The sequence below is a fragment of the Scyliorhinus torazame genome, chromosome 8 (genome assembly GCF_047496885.1).
Source record: "Scyliorhinus torazame isolate Kashiwa2021f chromosome 8, sScyTor2.1, whole genome shotgun sequence".
NCBI classification, from domain to species: domain Eukaryota; kingdom Metazoa; phylum Chordata; class Chondrichthyes; order Carcharhiniformes; family Scyliorhinidae; genus Scyliorhinus; species Scyliorhinus torazame.
The window spans coordinates 86,656,282-86,680,648 of record NC_092714.1 but is presented as its reverse complement, the minus strand read 5'-3'; the positions used below and the strand labels follow the sequence as shown (position 1 = coordinate 86,680,648).

At 49.5% G+C, this 24,367-nt stretch overlaps 1 long non-coding RNA gene across 1 annotated transcript in view; it reads right to left on the bottom strand.

Moving 5' to 3' along the window:
• Positions 1-24,005, bottom strand: part of LOC140428754 (uncharacterized) — a 32,458-nt gene extending 8,453 nt beyond the window's left edge. The window contains exons 1-2 of the long non-coding RNA XR_011948856.1: positions 23,940-24,005; positions 21,942-22,007 (exon numbers count right to left, since the gene is read on the bottom strand). This is a non-coding gene — a long non-coding RNA (uncharacterized lncRNA). The remainder of the gene's footprint in view (positions 1-21,941; positions 22,008-23,939) is intronic.
• Between the last annotated feature and the right edge of the window lie 362 nt (positions 24,006-24,367).

Sequence of the window (24,367 nt, the reverse complement as noted above, 5' to 3'; positions counted from 1 at the left end):
CAACCTAGGGTGACCACAATGGAGGTATGCAAATTTCCCTTGCAACAGCCAAACAGCAGCTCCGCTCTACTGCCCTCTGCTTGATGCTTGTCTTCACTTGAAAAGCTAGGGTCTTTGGCTCAGGTACACCTTCAAGTAAGGGTTACCACAATGGAGGTATGCAAATTTCCCTTGCAACAGCCAATCAGAGTTCCTCCTCTCATCTCCCTCTGAGCAGCCAACATTCACATTTCCCTGAGTCAAATGCCCTCTCATACCCATATTACTCCCCACAAATTTCCTTCCTTCCTATCCACACAAACCATTACAGGCACTCATGTCATGACAGACATTAATAACTCTCTACTTTCCGTCCTTGCTGGAGATGAGAGCAGCGACCTGGTGAGGGGAATGGATGGGTGGCTTGGGGGCACTGTGTCTCCACTGACTGCCACCTTATTGGTCACTGGCAATGCATGCCAACCTGCTCCACTGGGATGGAGGCTTTGTTACAGAAGGAGCAGATGTCAGCAGCAATCTGGCATGAGAGCCTGAGTGTCTGGAGGCACTGTTATGTCAAGAGAGCTGATCCTCTATCTGGAGACCCTATGTTGGGATCTGGCCTCACTGGTTTTGGATATCTGTGTCAATCCCTTTTGACGTGTGATGCAGCTGCTGGTGATGCTCCTGCTGCTGCTATGGTTTTGGTGTTGCTTCTTCCTTTGTGCTCTATGAGAAGAGTTGTTAGAGCTGCTGACATGGCATGGTGAAGGCTGACAGCAAGAGGTGCAGCTGAAGGTTATTAAAGCCTCTAAAAAGGTGAAGTGCCATTTAATAATTTAACCATTGTCATGTGAGAGTCAGAGTGTGGGTGGAGCTGAGCTCCACTTCTGTTTTTTAGTTTCAGTTTGAGAAGAGCTTGCGTGTGTCTGTGTTTCAGGGAGCTGCATCTGAAGTCTGCCATCCAAAGACTATCTGAATCATTTGGTGAATTCAGAAATATAAATGATTTCAGTATTGAATGTAAACCCTAATGCGCTCCTGTTTAGAGGTTTGTTAAGTTTTTGGATGTTAAAAGAACAGCATACAGATTACTTAGTGTTGTATTCTTTGGGGGTGTATTTGAATTAATGGTTGCTAAGATATTCACTGTTTGTTTTAAAAAGGTTAACTTGAGTTCATATAATAAACATTGTTTTGTTTCAAAAACCACTGGTCCATTTTCTGCTGTACCACCCTGTAGAGTGGGCCGTGTGCTCCCCATACCACAATCTATTAAAAGTTGTGGGTCAGGTGAACTCCATGATACACTTTGGGATTCTCTAAACCCTGGCCCATAACAATTGGGGGCTCGAGGGGGATAAAAGTCTATCTGTTGGACTGGCTTAGTGAACTTAACGACAGTGAGGGTTGAGCATATTGTGGTTGCTTTTCAGGTGTGGTATTTCAGTTATTCTGTCAAAGGCAGGGTTTCTAATTAATGGGAGTGTGTTGTGGACAATGGCTTTTTCAGATGCTCAGATGTTTTTGGGGGTGGAGACTGCCACACGCAGTACCTTACGGACAGAGACTAAAAGCAGACTGTTAGATTTGGCAAAAACATTGCAGTTAACATTACTTGACAAAATGCAAAAAGATGAGGTAATTATGGCAGTGGCTAAGCATTTAAAGTTGCCTGAGATAGAGTTTGACTCATTGGAAAGGGCAAAAATTCAGTTGCAAATTAAACAAATGGAACATGAGAAAGAATTAAAGCAGCTTGACTATGAAAGAGAGAGAGAGGAAAAAGAAAAGGAGTGAGAAGAAACGAGAAAAGAAAGAATAGCCCTAGCAGAACACAAAGAAAGAGAAAGGGTGATCCAGATCAGGGAAAAAGATAAAGAGAGGGAGTTTGAACTTCAGAAAATGGCCATGAAACATGACAATCAATCACAATTGGCAGACGTAAAGGAAAACGCACAGTTGGATGATAATGATGAGGATAGTGAGAAAGAGCGTCAAAGTCGAAGGCTTGGTGGGAATCTATTTAAATATGTCCAGGCATTGCCAAGGTTTGACGAGAAGGAGGTAGAAGCCTTTTTCATTTGATTTGAGAAGGTAGCTAAACAAATGAAATGGCCACAGGACATGTGGGTGTTACTGATTCCAACAAAGCTGGTAGGTAGGGCTAGTGAAGTGTTTGCGTCACTACCTGAGGAGGTATCTGAGACGTATGAGGAGGTGAAAAAATCCATCTTAGGTGCACATGGACTAGTGCCAGAAGCCTACAGACAAAGGTTTAGAAATTTAAGGAAAGAATTTGGTCAAACATACATGGGGTTTGAAAGGATCAAACAGAGTAATTTTGATAGGTGGATAAGGGCTTTGAAAATAGATCAAACATATGAAGCTCTCAGAGAAATTATAATGTTGGAGGAGTTTAAAAATTCAATTCCTGATGTAATGAGAATTCATGTGGAAGAGCAGAGGGTTAAAACTGCGAGATTAGCCGCAGAAATGGCAGATGATTATGAATTAGTTCATAAATCAAAGCTTGGGTTCCGACATCAGTTTCAGCCTGTGAGGGAGAGAAACTGGGGACATGAGAAATACTCAAGCGGGAAAAGTAAAGGTGATCTGTGGGAGATAATAAGGAGAGTGTACCTCAGATTAAAAAATAAATCCAGGAGGGTGGAAGAGACATGAAAAGTTTCAAATGTTTTCGTTGTAATAAACTAGGCCATGTAAAGTCACAGTGTTGGTGGTTGAAGTAAAGCACTGGGAAGGCTGATGTGGTAAAACAGTTAGGTTTGTTAAAGTGGTAAAGGAAAGCCCAAGTGAAGCGAAGGAAGTGCAAAAGATTGTACAACCTGATCAAGAGGTGATTGATAAGAAGGTCCCTGATGTCTTCAAAGAATTTACTTGTGTGGGTAAAGTTTACTCATGTGTATCAGGGGGAGTAGGTAAAGAAGTCACAATTTTAAGAGATACGGGAGCTAGTCAATCTTTAATGGTCAGAGATGAGGAATTATGTAGTTTGGGGAAGAATGTTGCCAGAAAAGGTGGTAATATGTTAAAAGTTGTGGGTTAGATGAACTCCATGATACACTTTGGGATTCTCTAAACCCTGGCCCATAACACCATTCATGTCAAGTAGTCAGAGCATTCTCTGAGATAAGAAGCGATTTAAACAGGAGCATCCTACCTGCCATGATTGGAACTCTCACTGAACAAAGAATTCTCAACGTGTCAGTTTCAGTGAAGAAGCACTTCCCATTGTAAACTCACCTCAGCTCCCCTGATCAGTTACTGCCAGATCGGGAAATCTCGAATTAAGTGTTAAAGCAGTACTTTTAAAAAAATAATAATTTTTCCAATTAAGGGGCAATTTAGCACGGCCAATCCACCTACCCTGCACATCTTTGGATTGTGGGGTTGAGGCACACGTCGAGACGGGGAGAAATGTGCAAACTCCACACGGACAATGACCAGGGCCGGAATCAAACCCTGGGCCTTGCTGCCATGAGGCAGCAGTGCTAACCACTACAACACTACGCTGCTCCTATTAAAGCAGTACTTAATTGGCTTTTAAGTACCTTTCTTTTTTAAAAAGTATTTTTATTAAGGTTTTGCAGAATTTTCATGATAAAACAGTAATAACAATAATAACAAAACAAACTAGAGTGAACATTAACATAGTGCAAAAAGAGAATATACAATAACAATTAAATAGACATTACCCCACACGACTCAGTCTTCGCACACTATCCCAATGAAGCACTCATCACCCCCTCCCCCCAACCCTCTCCCACCCCTACGGATTGCTGCTGCTGCTGACATTTTAATTTACCCCGAGAAAGTCGACGAACGGCTGCCACCTCCGAGAGAACCCTAGCGTAGACCCTCTTAGGAGGCTTTTAAGTACCTTAATTACCTATTCAACAGATCTAAGGGGTTCCCTGCTTGCCTTCAATCCCAGCCCTTAGAAACCCAGAAGTGAGCAGGATAACATTTGGATCCCGACCTAACATCACTTTTAGCTGATTTAACTCTCATGCAAACCAGCCTCTCTTTAGCTGGGAAAATTCCCATTTAGGTTTTATGAAATTCTGTTATCTGCTATTTAAATAAAGCTAATGGCTCATTTGGTGATGCCTCTGCTAAATAATGGACAGAAATATTCCATATAAAAGTGCTCACAACTCCGCTAAATTGTGTACAAAATAATATCACACAAATATATTAGATGTTCTTTCATCCAAGGTCTAAGGTATGGTAGTATATTATATTATTGAACTAGTAAACCAGAGGCCTGGACAAATAAAATAAAAAATACAGCAGGTGCTGGAAGCCTGAAATAAAAACAGAAAATGCTGCAAATTCTCAGCAGGCAAGGCAGAATCTGTGGAGAGAAACAGAGGTTTACATTTCAGATCAATGATCCATCATCTCGGCTTCCGGTTGCGGCGATGACCAGCTAAGCCACACGTTTTGGCGGCTCCAGCTCCAACGGACCTTCGGGCTCTTTTAAGAGCCCCAACGGGAAATTTTTGGGCGACGAAACCCGGTGTGGGGTGAGTGAATAGGGAGTCCCCCCCCCCCCCAACGAAAGAGGAAAATATCGGCGGCGGCGGCTGCAGCGCGAGGAATCTTCGACGAAAGGGACAGAAAGGGAGAAGACACAAGATGGCGGCGGAGAAAGCCCAGGCGACATGGGGGCCCGAGCAAGACGAATTCCTGAGATGGTGTGTGGAGCTACTAAAGAGGGAGGTGCTGACCCCGATGCTCCAGGCAATTGAGTGGCTCAAGGAGGCACAAAGGACCCAGGGACAGAGCTCCGCGTGGTGGAGCAGAAGGTGACGGATAATGAGGACGAGATCCTGGGCCTGGCGGTCAAAACACAGACGCACGAGGCACTCCATAAAAAGTGCATTGAAAGGATTGAGGCCCTAGAAAACAGAGCGCGAAGGAAGAACCTTCGGATACTGGGTCTCCCTTAGGGAGTGGAAGGAGCGGACTGTGGAGCTTATGTAAGTACGATGCTAAGCTCATTGATGGGAGCTGAGGCCCCTACGGGCCTCTTGGAGGTGGAGTGGGCACATCGGATCCCGGCGAGAAGACCAAAAGCGGGAGAACCATCAGGGCGACAATCGTGTGATTTCGCCGCCTTAAAGATAGAGAAGAGGTCCTGAGATGGGCTAAAAAGGTGCGGAGTAGCAGATGGGAGAATGCAGTGGTACGGCTGTACCAGGATTGGAGTGCAGAGGTGGCGAGAAGGAGGGCGAGTTTTAACCGAGCCAAGGAGGTGTTACACAAAAAGAAGGCGAAGTTCGGGATGCTGCAGCCGGCACGACTCTGGGTTACGTACCAGGAGAGACACCATTATTTCGATACGGCGGAAGAAGCATGGACCTTTATTAAAGAGGAGAAATTGGATTGGAACTGAGGGACTGATACTGTAGGGAATGTTATTATGCTTGTTATGGTTGATGTAAATAGAGAAGTAAATTGGGATGGGGGGAGACACTAGGAAATGTGGGCGCCGGTGAGGGGGGAAAGAAGGGACATAGGCGGAGAATGAGGAATGGGAGGGGGAGAGGAAAGGGAGCTGCGCCACAAGAGGCGGGTCAGATAAAGGGATGTTCCCGCGCCAGAAAGATTATGGCGGGAAGACAGGCGCAAGGCGGCTGGGAGTTCCCCACACGGGGGCGGTCAAGGAGTGAGCAGGAGTAGCCGGGGTCAGTTGAAGTCAGCTGACTTGCGGAAGTAATATGGGGGGAGCAATCACGCTAGAAAGGGATCTAGCGGGGGGGGGGGGGGGGACAACTGGGTTGCTGCTGCGGAAATCAAAAAGGAAATGGTTAAAGAGTGGGTGGACGGGGATGGAATGCGACGCCTGGGGAGCGGGTGGGAGCGCGGAGGCGGGATATGGGACTGGCCTAGAGACGGTGATGGCTAGTCGACACGGGAGGGGGGCAGGTAGCCCTCTAGTGAGGCTGATCACGTGGAACGTGAGAGGCCTGAATGGACTGATTAAAAGGGCCCGAGTGCTCGCGCACTTGAAAGGACGAAGGGCAGACGTGGCTATGCACCATGAGACGCACCTGAAGGTGGCGGACCAAGTTAGGTTAAGGAAAGGATGGGTGGGACAGGTGTTCCACTCAGGACTAGATGCAAAGAATAGAGGGGTGGCCATATTGATGGGGAAACGGGTAGCATTTGAAGCAAAGAACATTGTAGCAGATAGCGGAGGTAGATATGTAATGGTGAGTGGCAGGCTGGAGGGAATGGAGGTCGTGTTGGTTAATGTATATGCCCCGAATTGGGACGATGCGGGATTTATGAGACGGATGTTGGGTCGTATACCGGACCTGGAGGTAGGAAACTTGATCTTGGGAGGGGACTTCAATACCGTGCTGGACCCAGGGTTAGATAGATCCAGATCAAAGACCGGAAGAAGGCCGGCAGCGGCCAAGGTGCTCAAGGGGTTTAGGGACCAAATGGGGGGAGTGGATCCATGGCGATTTCTTAGACCGAGGGCCAGGGAGTTCTCCTTCTTCTCCCATGTCCATAAAGTGTACTCCCGGATAGATTTTTTTGTTCTGGGAAGGTCGTTGATCTCAAGGGTGGAAGAAGCTGAGTATTCAGCCATAGCGGTTTCGGACCATGCCCCACACTGGGTGGACCTGGAACTAGGAGAGGAAAGGGAGCAGAGAGCACTCTGGCGATTAGATGTGGGATTGTTGGCGGATGAGGGAGTGTGTGGAAGAGTGCGGGGGTGTATTGAGAGGTACCTGGAGGCCAATGACGACGGGGAGGTCCGTGTGGGAGTGGTATGGGAAGCACTAAAAGCGGTGGTCAGAGGAGAGCTGATCTCCATTGGGGCCCACAAAGGGAAAACAGAGGCCAAGGAAAGGGAAAGATTACTGGGGGAGATTTTAAGGGTGGACAGGGAATTTGCAGAGACCCCGGAGGAGGGACTGTACAGGGAGAGGAGGCGACTCCAGACGGAGTTTGACCTCTTGACCACCAGAAAGGCGGAGGTGCTGTGGAGGAAGGCACAGGGGAGGAGGTATGAATATGGGGAAAAGGCTAGTCGCCTGCTGGTTCATCAGTTGCGAAAGAGGACAGCGGCGAGGGAGATAGGGGGAATTAGAGACGAAAAGGGAGCCACGGTGCGAAGAGCAGGGAAGATAAACGAGGTGTTCAAGACCTTTTATGAGGGACTGTATAGGTCCCAACCCCCAGAGGGAGAGGAGGGGATGCAGCAGTTCCTGGATCAATTGAGGTTCCCGAGGGTGGAGGAGCAGGAGGTGGAAGGCCTGGGGGCACCGATTGGGGTGTATGAGGTTATTAAGGGGCTGGGGAACATGCAAGCAGGGAAGGCTCCGGGACCAGACGGGTTCCCGGTGGAATTTTATAGAAAATACGTGGACTTGTTGGCCCCGTTGTTGGTGAGGACGTTCAATGAGGCCAGGGAAGGAGGGACTTTACCCCTGACAATGTCGGAGGCGACGATATCGCTAATTCTGAAGAGGGATAAAGATCCGTTGCAATGCGGGTCCTATAGACCTATTTCATTATTGAATGTGGACGCCAAATTGCTGGCAAAGGTACTGGCATCGAGGATAGAGGACTGTGTCCCGGGGGTGGTGCAAGAAGACCAGACAGGGTTCGTAAAGGGGAGACAACTGAATGTCAACGTGCGACGACTATTAGGGGTGATAATGATGCCCCCAGAGGAGGGGGAGGCAGAGATAGTGGCGGCAATGGATGCAAAGAAGGCATTTGATAGGGTGGAGTGGGAGTACTTATGGGAGGTGTTAAGGAGGTTTGGGTTCGGGAACGGGTTTATTAGCTGGGTCAAACTTCTTTATGGGGCCCCAACGGCAAGTGTAGTCACGGGTCGGCAAAGATCGGAGTATTTCCGACTATATAGGGGAACAAGACAGGGATGCCCGCTATCTCCACTGTTGTTCGCGTTGGCAATTGAACCTCTGGCCATGGCGTTGAGAGACTCCAGGAAATGGAGAGGGGTGATTAGAGGGGGAGAAGAACACCGAGTCTCGCTATACGCGGATGACCTACTGTTGTATGTGTCGGACCCAGCGGGGGGGATGATAGAGGTCATGCAGATATTGAGGGAGTTCGGAGATTTCTCGGGATATAGGCTTAACATGGGGAAGAGTGAACTATTCGTGATACACCCAGGGGACCAGAGTCGAGAGATAGAAGGCCTGCCTCTAAGGAAAGTGGAAAGAGACTTCCGATACCTGGGGATTCAGATCGCTAGGAGCTGGGGAACCTTACACAGACTTAATCTGACACGATTGGTAGAACAAATGGAGGAGGACTTCAAGAGGTAGGACATGCAGCCTCTGTCGTTGGCGGGCAGAGTGCAGGCAATTAAGATGATGGTCCTCCCGAGGTTCTTATTTGTATTTCAATGTCTCCCTATACTAATCACTGAGACCTTTTTTTTAAAAATAGGCAGGAGCATCACGAGCTTCGTGTGGGCAGGGAATGTCCCGAGGGTAAGGAGGGGGTTCCTACAACGTAGCAGGGACAGAGGAGGATTGGCGCTACCGAATTTGGGTGACTACTATTGGGCCGCCAATGTGGCGATGATTCGTAAATGGATGATGGAGGGAGAGGGAGCGGCGTGGAAAAGACTGGAGAGAAAGTCCTGTAAAGGGACGAGCTTAGAGGCGCTGGTGACGGCGCCGCTACCGCTCTCACCAAAAAAGTTTACCACGAACCCGGTGGTGGCGGCAACATTGAATATCTGGGGACAATGGAGGCGACAGAGAGGTGTGCGGGGAGCCCTGGTGGGGTCCCCAATCAGGAACAACCATAGGTTTGCCCCAGGAAGAATGGATGGAGGATTTCAGAGCTGGCACCAGTTGGGAACTAGGAGGGTGGGAGATTTATTTATAGATGGGACGTTTGCGAGCTTGGGAGCATTGGAGGAAAAGTATAAGTTGCCCCGGGGAAACTTCCTTAGATATATGCAGGTGAGGGCGTTCACAAGACAACAGGTGAGGGAATTTCCGCTGCTCTCGGCACAGGGGATTCAGGACAGAGTGCTTTCGGGGGTGTGGGTTGGAGAGGGCAAGGTGACAGAGATATACCGAGAGATGAGGGAGGAGGGGGAGGAGTTGGTGGGCGAATTAAAAGGAAAGTGGGAAGAAGAGCTCGGGGAGGAGATAGAGGAGGGTATGTGGGCTGATGCCCTAAGCAGGATAAATTCCTCTTCCTCGTGCGCCAGGCTTAGCCTGATTCAATTCAAGGTGCTGCATAGAGCACACATAACGGGAGAAAGACTGAGCAGGTTCTTCGGAGTGGAGGACAAGTGTGGGAGGTGCGGCGGAAGCCCGGCAAACCACGCACATATGTTTTGGTCGTGCCCGGCACTGGAGGGGTATTGGAAGGGAGTGACGGGAGTGATTTCCAAGGTGGTGAAGGCCCGGGTCAAACCAGGCTGGGGGCTAGCTTTATTTGGAATTGCGGATGAGCCGGGAGTGCAGGAGGCGAAAGAGGCCGACGTTGTGGCCTTTGCGTCCCTAGTAGCCCGGCGTAGGATTCTACTCATGTGGAAGGAGGCAAAACCCCCTGGACTGGTGGCCTGGGTAAACGATATGGCGGGGTTCATAAAACTGGAGCAGATAAAGTTTGCGCTGAGAGGATCGGCTCAAGGGTTCACCAGGCGGTGGCAGCCATTCCTCGACTACCTAGGGGAACGTTAGAGGGAAGACAGATGACCAGCAGCAGCAGCCCGGGGGGGGGGTGGAAGTTTTAGTTTATGTTAAACGATTAGATTACCATGTTGATTAGCCATTTGTTTATTGTTAAATTTTCTTTACTGTTATGTTTGATTTGTAAAGGGAAAAAATTGTGATCGAAAAAATTTTCAATAAAATATATATATTTTTAAAAAATGATCCATCATCTCAACTGAGTTTGAAATGTAATACGTTTAGAACACGTGGAAGGGGAGGGGAGGAAGAATAAAATGGAAGGTCTGGGACAGGGTGAAGAGCAGAAGAGAATAAATAACAAAAGATTTCATGGTATAAAAGCCAGAGGGAGTGGCCGAGCAGCCACCTGAATGCAATGTGATGGAAAAAAGAAAGGACGGAGAAAGGAAGGAGAAAATACAACCAGTAAAAAATGGGAAACAAAATGGAGGCACAGAAATGATAAGTCCAGAAAGCTGTACTTGCTAAGTTGAACGATGAGGTGCTGTTCCTCAAGCTTGCATTGAGCTTCGCTGGAACCCTCTCACAGACCGTGGCAGAAAGGTAAGAGTTGGAGAAGGTGGTGAATTTAAATGACAAACTACAGGAAAATCAGGGTCAGGCTTGCGGACCAAATGACGGTGTTCAGCAACACCAAGGCTGGGGTTTGATCTCCCCAATGTACAGGTGACCATGTTGTGAGTTCTGGATGCAGTAAGTTAAAAGAAATACAAATAAATCATCGTTTCACTTGGAAGGAGTGTTTGCGGCCTTGTATGGTGAAATGGGAGGGGCTCCAAGGACAGGATTTGTGTGTCCTGCGCTTGCACGGAAAGGTGCTATAGGCAAGGGATGGGGTGACTGAAAAGTAGTCCGGGTATTGTAGCTGGGAATGGTCCCTCCGGAATGCTGAAAGAGGAAGGCACGAAAAGTGTATTTGAGGTGACATCACGCTGGAGGTGACAGTAAAGTTAAAGGGTGATTCCATGATTATGGAGGCTGTTAGGGTGGAAGGTGAGACGCGGGAACCCCATCATGATTCTGGAAGGGAGGGAAAGGGGTGAGAGCAAAAGTGTGGAAAGTAAAATGGACACGGTGGGGGCCCCTATCAAGGAGGGAGGGAAATTCCTCGACTAATAACGCAGGGAACGTGAGGTCAGATTCCAATTTGGCATTTTAAGAATTTAAATTAAGTTTTGAAAGTTTATCGACAGGCTGCTGGTACCCCACGTTTGTTTCTGGCCAGTTTGTGAGCTTAGACTACACTGATGTGCTCCATCACTTCAATCCAAGAATGCTCTGGCTACGCTATTTATTGCAGAATGGCCCTCTGCTCAAAACTGAGCCACCCTTTTAGCAGAATTTTCAGTTGAAGGAGTTAATCATTGTACCTTATGCTGTTAAAAAGGAGTGATGCTCCATTCTGGCTTTAGTGCATTCCATGTGCCTCAAAACGCATTGTCGTGCCAGCAAATTCTTTTAATGATCTGACCTCATATTATCAGATTACATGCACCTCTTGAGGTCCAATGTGCCATGGTGTTGGTGTCACTGTGTCAGAACCACATTATCAGCCCATTCACTTATTAGAGTACAACTAACAAAACATTTTACTTGAGGCTGGACAAGAACAATGCGCTACTTTTGTCGCAATCGCATCATGCCCAATTGATGAAAGTGATGTGTTACACCTCGTCGCATCAGATATTTATAAATGAAAGAAGATTAACCAAGCATTTTCTCAAGAACACAGTGCATCTTTAGCACATTGTCACAAGAGTGTGATGTTCCACTTTTCCACTAAATTAAAACATCATCAATCCATGATTTCTTCGGGCTAATTTTAACAGTTGATAGTATCCAATGGCAACCATGCATATCAGAGAATTGCAGGCACACTTCAAACTGTTCATTCACTAAATTAGCTTCTTGTATTTACCTCCACCTTATCCTTTGAGGTGAAGATGACCATGTTTTTTCTCTGGGATGTTTGGTGGGTTTAGCTGAGTATAGATCATAGAATTTACAGTGCAGAAGAAGGCCATTCGGCCCATCGAATCTGCACCGGCTCTTGGAAAGAGCACCCTACTTAAGCTCACACCTCCACCCTATCCTCGTAACCCAGTAGCCCCACCTAACATAAGGGCAATTTAGCATGGCCAATCCACCTAACCCGCACATATTTGGACTGTGGGAGGAAACCGGAGCACCCGGAGGAAACCCAGCCTGGCATGGGGAGAACGTGCAGACTCCACACAGACAGTGACCCAAGCCGGGAATCGAACCTGGGACCCTGGAGCTGTGAAGCAACTGCGTTAACCACTATGCTACCGTGCTGCCCACTGGTGACTGCTACTGTTGATCTGTGCACAAAAGGTCCTGCTCCCAATAGGACAGGATAGCACAGATACTTGAGTTTTGGGACACATTATCGGCTCAGCGTTTCCTCTTCTTGTATTTTCTCTTTGCCCCTGATATCCGCTCACTTTTGAAGGAAGCTGCACCGTTTTTGTGCCCTTGCATAAGGTGCAGCAATCCTGGTTGAGCTTCTCCAAGGACAAAGTCAGTAACAAAACTCTGAACTGAAGTCTTCAGAGTGTCATTGTAGCTTCTCTTTTGACTGCCATGAGAGCGCACCTGAGGCGCAAGAATGGCCATTCCTGCACTGTCACTGGGGCAACATCTGGAACATCCTCCCTAACAGCACAGTGGGTGTACCGACACATCAAGGACTGCAGCGGTTCAAGAAGGCAACTCACCACCACATTCTGAAGGACAATTAGGGATAGGCAATAAATGCTGGCCTAAACAGCATCGCCCACATCACGTAAATTAATTTTTTTTAAAGTCCCTCATCACTGGTGCCATATGAGTAAATCTTCTCTGTACCCTCTCTTAGACACTCACATCTGAATCAACGCTTTATAACGTCTTACCATAACTTATTTGCTTTTGTGCTCTTATATCTCATTTTATTAAGCCAAAGCTCATGTGTGCTTTTTTAATTGCCTTCTCAACTTGTTCCACCACCTCTAAAGATTTGTTGATTTGCATTCCTCACTCTCTCTATTCTTGCACTCTCTTTAACATTGTATAAGTTAGTTTATATTACCTCTCCTTATTCTTCCTATCAAACAGAATCACTTCACACTTATCTGCATTACATTTCATTTGCCATTTATCTCCACAGTTCACCAATCTGTTTAAGTCCTCCCAAAGTTTGTTATGATATCCCTCACTGATTATCCATTTCCAAGTTTTGTGTCATCTGCAAACTTTGAAATTATGCCCTGCGTACACAAGTCTAGGTTGTTGGTACCTTCCAGGAATTCACAGTGATACTTATTGTGGTAGCGTGCCCCTTTAAAGGGGCAAGACCCCAGAGGGTCACGTTTTAGGTGGACCCCTGCATTATGAAACCTCTTTAATACTTCCTCTAGGCTTGCCATGTAGTGCCAGTGACCAGCATGTCATCAAAATAAACCATTACATTGTGAATTCCCTCGAGGAAATTTTCCAGAGTGCACTGGAAGATTGCACAGGCTATAGCAATCCCGAATGGCAGTCTGCTATACTGGAAGAGGCCTTTGCGGATATTGAATAGAGCAAATGTCTGAGATTCCTTATCCAGCTGTAGTTGCAGGTAGGCATGACTCAGGTCCAATTTTGAACAGCATAGAGGTCCCCAATTTGGGGGATCAGATACTATCAACCTGGTCAGCCTGATTTATGGTCAGCTTGTAGTCCCCACAAATTGTTATCGACTGATCAGGTTTAAGGACAGGGACTATCGGCGCCACCCGCTCTGAAAACTGAACCTTCTTGATTATACCTATGATGCACGATCAATTACAAAAAGACGAGAGTAGGATGTAATGGAGGCTTTATTACACTGAGATGTGTGGCCTCCTAGGGCAGCTGATGAAATGGCTGCTGTATTGGGAGCACACATATTTATACTCCACCTACTGGGCGGAGCCAGAAGGCAGGGATCTAGCCCCGTATCTGTAGTAAAGGGGCCTTACCGTAAAGCACCTATATTGACATCCTATATATACAATATATACATCTGTGGTGACTACCACATTCACCCCCTGTTAAAAAAATGAGTCCGGCGGGGATGGTGGAGAACTATATACAGAAAGTTGTGTTTTAAAAGTACAGATAATATTACAAATTCAGGCGGTCCGGTGCCTTGATCTGTCGTTGAGAGTGCCGTGGTGCTGGAGGCGACTCCAGCGGCGGCTTGGTCTTCGGTGACTCCGGGAGTGTGTCGAAATCCTCTTCAACCCCAGGTGTGAGCAAGGGGAGGACGGATTGTCCCAGAGCAGGGGCTGCGGTGGGGTGCGCCGGGGGGAGGGAGGGTGGCGCCGGGTCGGAGGGGGGTGTGTGTGTGGAACCAGCTGGTGCCGGTCCCTGAGGGAGACAATATCTTGGTGGCCGTCGGGGTACGCTACGTAGGCATACTGCGGGTTAGCGTGAAGTAGCTGTACCCTCTCAACCAACGCGTCCGCCTTGTGAAGTCGAACGTGTCTACGGAGGAGAACCGGTCCTGGAGCTGCCAGCCATGTCGGGAGCGAAACCCCGGAGGTGGACTTCCTAGGGAAGGCAAAGAGACGTTCATGGGGGGTTTCATTAGTCGCGGTGCACAGGAGCGACCGAATGGAGTGAAGTGCGTCGGGGAGGACCTCCTGCCAGTGGGAGGCTGGGAGATTTCTGGACCATAGGGCCAGCTGGACGGCCCTCCAGACCTTCCCATTCTCCCTCTCTACCTGCCCGTTTCCCCTGGGGTTGTAGCAGGTCGTCCTGCTCGAGGCAATGCCCCTGTACTGGCGCAGCTCATCGCTCATGAATGAGGATTCCCCGGTCGCTGTTGACGTAGGCGGGGAAGCCGAACAGAGCGAAGAATATGTTGAGGGCTTTGATGACGGTGGCAGACGTCATGTCAGGGCATGGGACGGCAAAGGGGAATCGGGAATATTCATCGACCACACAGTGAAAGTACGTGTTGCGGTCGGAGGAGGTGAGGGGCCCTTTGAACTCCACACTGAGGAGTTCAAAGGGGCGGGAGGCCTTCACCAGGCACGCACGGTCTGGCCGGTACAAGTGCGGTTTACACTCCGCGCAGACCTGGCCGTCTCTGGTGATCGCTCTGACTTCCTCGATGGAGTAGGGCAGGTTGCGGGCCTTGATGAAATAGGAAAAACGTGTGACCCCTGGGTGACAGAGGTTGTTGTGCAGGGTCCGGAGTTGGTCCACTTGTGCGCTGGCACATGTACCTCGGGATAGGGCATGGGGAGCTCATTGAGCTTACCGGGACGCTACAAAATCTCGTAATTGTAGGTGGAGAGCTCGATCCTCCACCTCAAGATTTTATCGTTTTTGATCTTGTCCCGCTGTGTGTTATTAAACATGAAGGCAACCGACCGTTGGTCAGTGAGGAGAAGTGAATCTCCTGACGACCAGGTATTGCCTCCAATGCAGCACAGCTTCAACGATGGCTTGGGCCTCTTTTTCGGCGGAGGAGTGCCGAATTTCGGAGGCATGGAGGGTGCGGGAAAAGAATGCCAAGGGCCTGCCTGCCTGGTTGAGGGTGGCGGCCAGAGCGACGTTTGATGCATCGCTCTCAACTTGGAAGGGGAGAGTCTCGTCGACCGCTTACATCGCGGCCTTGGCGATGTTGGCCTTGATACGGTTAAAGGCCTGGTGAGCCTTGGCCGTCAGAGGAAAAACAGTGGATTGAATGAGTGGGCGGGCCTTGTCCGCATAGTTTGGGACCCACTGGGCGTAATACGAAAAGAACCCCAGGCAATGTTTGAGGGCCTTGGGGCAGTGGGGGAGGGGGAGATCCATGAGGGGGCGCATGCGATCGGGGTCGGGCCCCAGAACTCCGTTCTGGACCACATAGCCGAGGGTGGCTAAGCGGTTCGTGCTGAACACGCACTTCTCCTCGTGTATGCGGGAGGTTGAGGAGAGTAGCGATGTGGAGAAATTTGGCAAGGTTGGAGTCATGGTCCTGCTGATCGTGGCTGCAGATGGTGACATTGTCCAGTATAGGAAAGTGCCCGCAGCCCGTGCCGGTCAACCACTCAGTCCATCTCCCGTTGGAAGACCGAGACCCCGTTGGTGACGCCGAAGGGAACCCTAAGAAATTGGTAAATGCGGCCGTCTGCTTCGAATGCAGTGTATGGGCGGTCTGCCTTGCGGATGGGGAGCTGGTGGTAGGCGGATTTCAGGTCTACTGTCGAGAAAACCCGGTACTGCGCAATCTGATTGACCATATCAGATATGAATGGGAGGGGGTACGCGTCGAGCTGCGTGTACCGATTGATGGTCTGTCTGTAGTCAACAACCATCCTGTTTTTCTCCCCAGTTTTGACCACTACCACTTGGGCTCTCCAGGGGCTGTTGCTGGCGTCGATGATGCCTTCCCGAAGCAGCCGCTGGATTTCAGACCTGATGAAAATCCTGTCCTGGGCGCTGTGCCGTCTGCTCGTGGTGGCGACAGGTTTGCAATCCGGGGTTAGGTTTGCAAAAAGGGAAGGTGGGTCGACCTTAAGGGTCGCGAGGCCACACACAGTAAGGGGTGGTAGGGGCCCGCCGAATATCAGGGTTAGGCTCTGGAGGTTGCACTGAAAGTCCACGCCGAGTAGCAAGGCAGCGCAGAGGTTGGGGAGGACGTAGAGGCGGAAGCCACTGTACTCCATGCCCTGGACAGTGAGAGTGGCAATGCAGTACCCCCAGATCGCCACGGAGTGGGACCCAGAGGCCAGGGGGATTCTCTGGTTAGCGGGGTGTGCCGCGAGGGAGCAGCACCTTACCGTATCGGGGTGAATGAAGCTCTCAGTGCTCCCGGAGTCCAGCAGGCAAGAGATCTTGTGCACGTTGACCTTTACTTTAGTTGAAGCAGTCGCGAGGTTGTGTGGCCGAGACTGGTCAATTGTGACCGAGGCGAGACGCGGCTGGTCGTTGGCGGTTGCAGGTGATGAGCAGCCGGGTGAGGTGCCCGACGGGCATGGGTCCTGAGTCGGGTAAGATGGCGGCGCCCATGAGCCGCACGTGTTGTGGGGAAAGCAAGATGGCGGCGCCCATTGGTCCTGGGAGGAACAAGATGGCGGCGCCCACGGGCCGCACGTGTTGCGAGTCGAGTGTCCACTGGCCGCACGTGGTCCTAGGGGGGGAAGATGGCGGCGCCCACTGGCTGCACGTGGGGGATGCCGGGACAATAGCGGCGATTGAGCGGGTCTGGCACACTGCAGCAAAATGTCCCTTCTTGCCACAGGCCTTGCAGAGGGCGCACCGCGCCGGGCAGCACTGTCGGGGGTGTTTTGACTGCCCACAGAAGTAGCATTTGGGCCCCCCGGGGTTTGTTGGCTGCCGCACGGCACAGGCGTGGAATTGGCTGAGGGCAGTCCCTGATGGGGTCCACGATAGGGCGGCTGTCTGCGGAGTCCATGATGCACAGGGTGGGTGGGCCGCGCGGTCGGGGGCATAACCTGAATGTTGCGTGATGAGACCGTAAGTGAAAGCGCTAGTTTTCTGGTCGCCGCGAGGTCGAGCGTAGCCCCCTCTATGAGGCGCCGGAGGATGTAGTCAGACCCTATGCCCATAACAAATGCTTCTCTCATTAGCAAATTTGAGTGTTCCGTGGCCGAAACGGCCTGACAGTCACAGTCTCTAACTCGGGGGAGCAGGGCATGCCAGAAATCTTCCACCGACTCACCGCGTTAAAGCTGTGTGTAGAGGAGGTGCCTGGCATAGAGTGTGTTAGTCCGCTGAGTGTAGCTTTCCTTCAGTAGATCCATGGCCTCTGCGTAGGTCGGCATGTCCTGGACAAGTGGAAAGATGTTGGAGCTCAGCCGCGTGTAAAGGATCTGAAGCTTCTGTGCTTCTGGAATTTCGTCTGGCGCAGACCCGATGTACGCTTCAAAACAGGAAAGCCAATGTTCAAAGTCCTTTTTAGCGTTGTCTGCTTGCGGATGCAGCTGCAGGCGATCCGGCTTGATGTGGAGGTCCATCTTCTGCAAAACTCAGTGTAATAAATTGATGCACGATCAATTACACAAAGACGAGAGTAGGATGTAATCGTGGCCTCCTACCGCAGCTGACAAAATGTACTGGGTGCACACATATTTATACTCCGCCTACTGGGCGGAGCCAGCAGGCAGGGATCTACCCCCGCACCTGTAGTACAGGGGCCTTACCGTAAAGCACCTATATTGACATCCTATATATACAATATATACATCAGTGGTGACTACCACAACCCAGCTCTTCCAAACTCTTTAGCTCTGCTTCAACCATCTGATGCAATGCATATGGCACTGATCTGGCTCTGAAGAACTTGGGTGTCGTATCCGTATTGACATATATTTTGGCATTTACACTGTCAATCGGGCTCAATTCTATGTGGAAGATGTTTTCTACCTCCTTCCTACATGTTGGAGGACACTATCAGATAATTTGAAGATTTCCAGCCTGTTAATTCTTCTGTGACCAGTCTCTTCCCAATAGACTGGGCCTATGTCCTTCCATGACAACCAAAGGCATACTGGCCTCCTGCCCTCTGTCGGCCACTGATGTCTTGGCTGTTCTGAGAATCTTCAAAATCTCCCCGGTGTATGCCAAAAGCTTAACTGTAGTACTCTTGAAGTTTAAAGACTGTGAGTGGGATTCTCCGGTATCCAGCGGGCGGGCCTTACCGGTGCCAAAGAATGGCGTGGACCACTCCGGCGTCGGGCCCCCCGGAAGGTGCGGAATGCTCCACACCTTCACGGGCTGGCCGGCGCTGGAGTGATTGGTGCCCAACCAGTGCCGAAGGGCCTCCGCCGGCCAGCGCGAGTTGGCGCATGCGCAGGAGCGTCAGTGTGTTTTCAGAACTGCTGCCGTGATTCCTGTGCATGCGCAGGGGGTTTCTTCTCTGCGCCGGCCATGGCGGAGACTTACACAGGCTGGCGTGGAGGGAAAGAGTGGCCCCACGCACAGGCCCGCCCACAGATCGGTGGGCCCCGATCGCGGGCCAGGCCACTGTGGGGGCCTCCCCTGGAGCCAGATCCCCCTGCACCGCCCCCCCCCCCCGAGGACTCCGCAGGCCGTCCTCAGAGCCAGGTCCCGCCGGTGCACTCCTTGTGTAATTCACGCTGGCGGGACTGGCTGAAAACAGGCGGCTGCTCGGCCCATCGGGGACCGGAGAATCGCCGGGGGGGGGGCCACTACCAATGGCCCCAACTCGCGCGGCCCGATCCCTGCCCCCGCCAAAAAACCAGCGGCGGAGAATTTGCTAACTGCCATCGGAGCGTCGGAGCGTCGGGGCGGCGGGGTGGCGGGGTGGGATTCACGCCGCCCCCCTGCGATTCTCCGACCCGGCGGGGGGGTGGTCGGAGAATCCCATCCTGTGTTCCTACATGCAGATATTCAACGGTCTGCCCACTTACTATGGTCACCGAAGGCTCGGTGTCAACCTCCATTTGAAGCGGTCGACCATTTACCCTTAACACAATTTCAATTAGAGCCACCTTATTCAATTGGATTGCATTCACCAATGCATTGCAGGCTCTTCTTCAGAGTTTTTCTCCACGCTGTGCAGTGGTGCTGTGGATTGCTGCTGCTGTTTCTTTTTACATTGGCACACTTTGCCTCATGTGACAATGTGCTTGAATGTGCTCCCTTAGGTTGTAATGCAAGCACATGAATTCCTGAACATGGCAAGTCTACCGGGGATGGTAACCCTTAAACAAAAGCAGTCCACCTTGGATTAGGTTTGACCCCCCGATTCCTTCCCACTCCTTGGTTTCCGGTCCTGTTCCGAGGACAGTGTCTGGCTCTGAGCTGTGCTGTTGAACCCGCTACAGACTTCATGACTGTACCATCCCATACTTGGTTAGCCTCCCCTTCAGCCACACTTTGAAGTCCAGTGGCACCTTTTTCGGCACATTCCATCACCTGAGCTATCTCGATCACTTTTTCCAATGTAATTGTGATCTCTCCCCGAACCTTCTTCTGGATATTAAGGTTATGGGTCCCACAAACCACCAGCCAGTCATGCAACATGTCGCTAACCACAGTCCCAAACTCACAATGCTCAGAAAGCTGGTGAAGCCCCGCTATGAAGACTGAGACAGTCTCTTCATGGTCCCTAACTGCAGAGTTAAACATATAACACAGAACAAAGAAAAGTATAGCACAGGAGCAGGCCCTTCGGTCCTCCAAACCTGTGCCAACTATGTTGCCTATCTAACCTTAAACTTCCTACACTTCTGGGGCCTGTATATCTCTATTCCCACGCTATTCATGTATTTGTCAAGTCGCCCCTTAAACGTAACTATCGTACCTACTTCCACCACCTCCTCTGGCAGCGGTTTACAGACACCACTACCTTCTGTGCAAAGAACCTCCCTCGCACATCTCCTCTAAACTTTGCCCCTTGCAGCTTAAACCTATTTCCCCTAGTATTTGACTCTTCCACCCTGGGATAAAGCTTCTGACTATCCATTCTGTCCATGCCCCTCATAATTTTGTAGTGAGAACAAACTGAGATTATCCAACCTCTCCTTATAGCTAATGCCTTCCATACCAGGCAACATCCTGGCAAACTTCTTCCATGCCCTCTCCTAAGCCTCCACATCCTTCTGGTAGTGTGGCAACCAGAATTGAACACGATATACCAAGTGAGGCCTAGCTAAGGTTCTAGACAGCTGCAGCATGCTTGCCTTCATTGGCCAGGGCATTGAGTATAAAAATTGGCAAGTCATGCTGTATGCCTTCTTGACTACCTTCTCCACCTACATTGCTACTTTCAGTGACCTGTGGACATGTACACCCAGACCCCTCTGCATGTCAATAGTCTTAAGGGGTCTGCCATAATGTTGGAGGATAATCGAGGGCCTTGAGTGGTAATGTTCTTTAACAAATTTCATGATCTGGTCATGAAATCGGTTGCTTCCGGGGACATGAGATTCCAAAACAATTTTGGTTCCGCAAACTGTCAGAAATATCACCTGCTGCTTGTCCTTGCCTCTGATCTCGTTCGCGGTAAGGAATAAACGGAGCCATTCGATGTACTGACTTTGTGACTCAACCCCTTGATCGAATGGGTCTCGTTTCCAAATGATAGGCATTTCCACTCACGGTTTAATTGATTCTGACTCTTGCTGGAGTTTCTCTACTTTCTCACCTGTTCCTCCCTTCGCCCTCTGATTCAAGATGGCTGTTGGCTGTGATCAAAAATGTTTACCTCATTGACAATGTAGTGACGCGAGACATATATTGGAAGCTTCCTAGTAAACAAAGTTTATTGATGACAGGCAAAGACAGTTAAGCAACAGGCACAGAACACTGTACAGCTGGTCTTTACTCTTCAATTCCATGGTCCACACTACTCGGGGTCCTCCTCTTAGGGCCCTGTGCAAACTCCCCATTGGCTGGGGTTTGCACACTCCTGTGCAATTGGATCCAAGCTGGTTACGTGATCTGTGGAGCCTGCTCCCTTCAAGGGGTCGGGCTACCACAGTCGGTTTTATCTCACTCTCTGTAAATAGCTTCTGACTTTAATAAATCATTCATTTGTTAATCCAGCTGATGGTCGCCTGTCTGTCAGGATCTTGCACGTATGCTGACCCTTAAGGCACATAGAACATACAGTGCAGAAGGAGGCCATTCGGCCCATCGAGTCTGCACCGACTAACTTAAGCCCTCACCTCCACCTTATCCCCGTAATCGAATAACCCCACCTAACCATTCTTTTTGGTCACTAAGGGCAATTTATCATGGCCAATCCACCTAACCTGCATGTCTTTGGACTGTGGGAGGAAACCGGAGCACCCGGAGGAAACCCACGAAGACACGGGGAGACCGTGCAGACTCCGCACAGACAGTGACCCAGCAGAGAATTGAATCTAGGACCCTGGCGCTGTGAAGCCCAGTGCTAAACACTTGTGCTACCGTGCTGCCCTCCACTTCTTTACACATCACTGTATACTTGCCCCCAGTGTGAAAAACAACCATCCAGCACTACTTGCAGCTTTCTGCCCTTTAACCAATAACATGCCCACACTGCCTGTAGAAGGTTCATTTAGACCCGAAACGGAAATAGTGTTATTCGCTCCACGGATGTTGCCAGACCTGCTGAGTTTATCCAGCATTTTCTGTTTCCATTTCAGATTTCCAGCATCCGCAGTATTTTGCTTTAATTTACTGTCCTTTAATCCATTGGGCTTCCATTTTGCTAACAAATGACTGCTTACTTACTGATATTTGCTTCATTTTCCACATTTTCGTACATGGATATACTTGCGTCTGAGTTTTGATCACATTCTGCTGAGAAAACAGTGCAATTTATAAATAGTGAGAGTCCAGTGGTGAAAGCACAGAACATATTGATGATATGGACCCAGGAGTGACGGCACTCGGAGGTCTCTCGCAGGCCATTAGAGACCTCCAGGTTGTTGGGGACAGGGCAAGAAAGCACCCTGGCACTAGACCACTCTGGCACTACCGGATTGCCCGGGTGGCACTTCCAGGGTGCAAGGCTGGCACTGCCAAGATGCCTGGGTGCCAGGATGGCACTGCCAGGGATTGGACCCTTGGGAGAGGTGAGTAAGATGCCCATTGGAAGGGGAGATGATGGGGGTTCCAGGGATCTCGAGTAGATTGGGTGGGTGAAGGGGGAGTCAATAAAGTCGGGGGGCCTGAAAGGGAAAGGGCGGTTTAGAGATCGGGGGCTGGATTTACGGATTCTGGGGCTATGTCCCCATGCCGGCGTGGGAACAGTGGTGTTTTACGCTGGAAAAACTGGCGCAAAACAGCCACCGATTCACCGTTTTGCTGGGGGCTAACAGGATGGCAGCATAGCGCACCCGTCTCTAGCTGCCGATATGCTTCGGAGGATTGCCGGATCCGTGGCGGTGCATGCGCATGGCGACGGCCCGAGAAACACCCCGCCAAACACGACCAAAAACGGACTTAGAGTTATTTCCACTGAATCGCGCCCACAGAAGGGAGATGAGGGGAAATATATTCACTCACATGGTTGTCGTGACCTGCAGGGCCCTCCCTGAAAGCATGTAATTGTAAGACGGGCTTGGGCAGGTTGGTGTATGAGGAATTTGCAGGGTCATGAACAAAAAGCAAAGAGGTGGGATTAAGCCTAGCAGTTGTTTCAAAACGTTAGCACAAAATGAAGGGCTGAAAGGCCTACTTTTGCTCTGTAATTTCTTACAATTCTATATTCCCAGGTTACACCGGAAATCCTTCAGCTATACATCGATATTGCCAGGGTAACCTGTGCCAATGGAGAAAGGGCAGATAATAAGTGTTTGACTCCACGTACGTTAATGTGCTATCCCTAATGATTCGGGTCAGAATCGCAGCCTCAGTCAAATTTATTTTTATATTTGAGAATGCATTTTGTCTCCTCAGTATATTTGTAGTGCTACAGCTCATGAAGGGTGGAATATTACTGACTTCAAATATAATTCCTGATTAAGACCATTTCTAGGTCCGATTCCTCACATGTATTGCACAGCCACGAGCGCTGTTTTACGGGAAGTGGCCTCCTAACTGGCTACCTCCAAATCCACTGTCTAAGGATGATGGGTTGGTTTCTGAGATTGCCGGCCCAATTAGTCTTGGAAGAATGGCAGCCCCTCCAGGGAAAATGAGAACTTCTGCAGCAGGATAGGGATGTAGATGTTTCCATTTTCTTAAAAGAAGCCATAGCTGCGAGGTCATCAATGTGGGGTGAAAACCCTTCAGCGGAATGGCCTACGGCTGTGTCCTGCTATTGCCTGCAGTTCCTGTGCAGGTTAAGTGTAGGAAGCTTTGCAGACCATTTGGCTACCCAGAACTGTGCACTTATATATTGAAATTTGCTACTTGCCACTGCCAGGTGGGTACCATTGCCACTCACAGCCATCTTCGGCAAGATCGCCCGGAGGCAGGAATGTGTCAATTTGACCTTTCACCTTACCTCCTTTCGGGTCATGCCATGAAAGTCACCTGGGTATGACTGGCATTATTTTGCCCTGACATTTGTTCTTCAGTAACATCATTCACATTTGGTTGAAGTATGTTTTAGCAGAATCAGACCAAATTGTTGGTTACTGAAGCATCAGGAGCTAAGTTGTTCATCAATACGTAATGACCAATATGATTTGCTTGGAATACAAACTTAAATACATTATTTTCTGTTGAATGAAACCTTTACAAAACATCTAATTGAATTCAGTTGTAAGCCGTAATACATACGAATGTTTGCTGTGTTGTCGACATTTTCATAAAATGGCATATTCTTGTGTGGTTTTTGATCATGTTCTGTCGAGAAAATAAAATCAATATATTGACAGTGATATTTTATTGATGAAGGAATGAATCATGTATAGCAGTATTTTTCAAACAATTTTTCCTGGGACCCACTATTGTGAACCAGCCAACCTTTGGGACCTAGGCCGGCCGACCTTCGTGACCAACGTCACATTTGCTTATCTTTAATGCGAAATGGGAGCCTGATTGGTCCTCACAATCTCACTTGAATCAGGTTCAAAGAAGGAGAGGGCAATGCTCATGTCAAGTGCAGACTTCAGCCAGTTCCTCTGTGCCATCTTCATCTTTACGAAAATGAAAAATCCAACCTTGCACATATTGGTCGTCTTGAAGGGCAATAGCAACAAATTGCA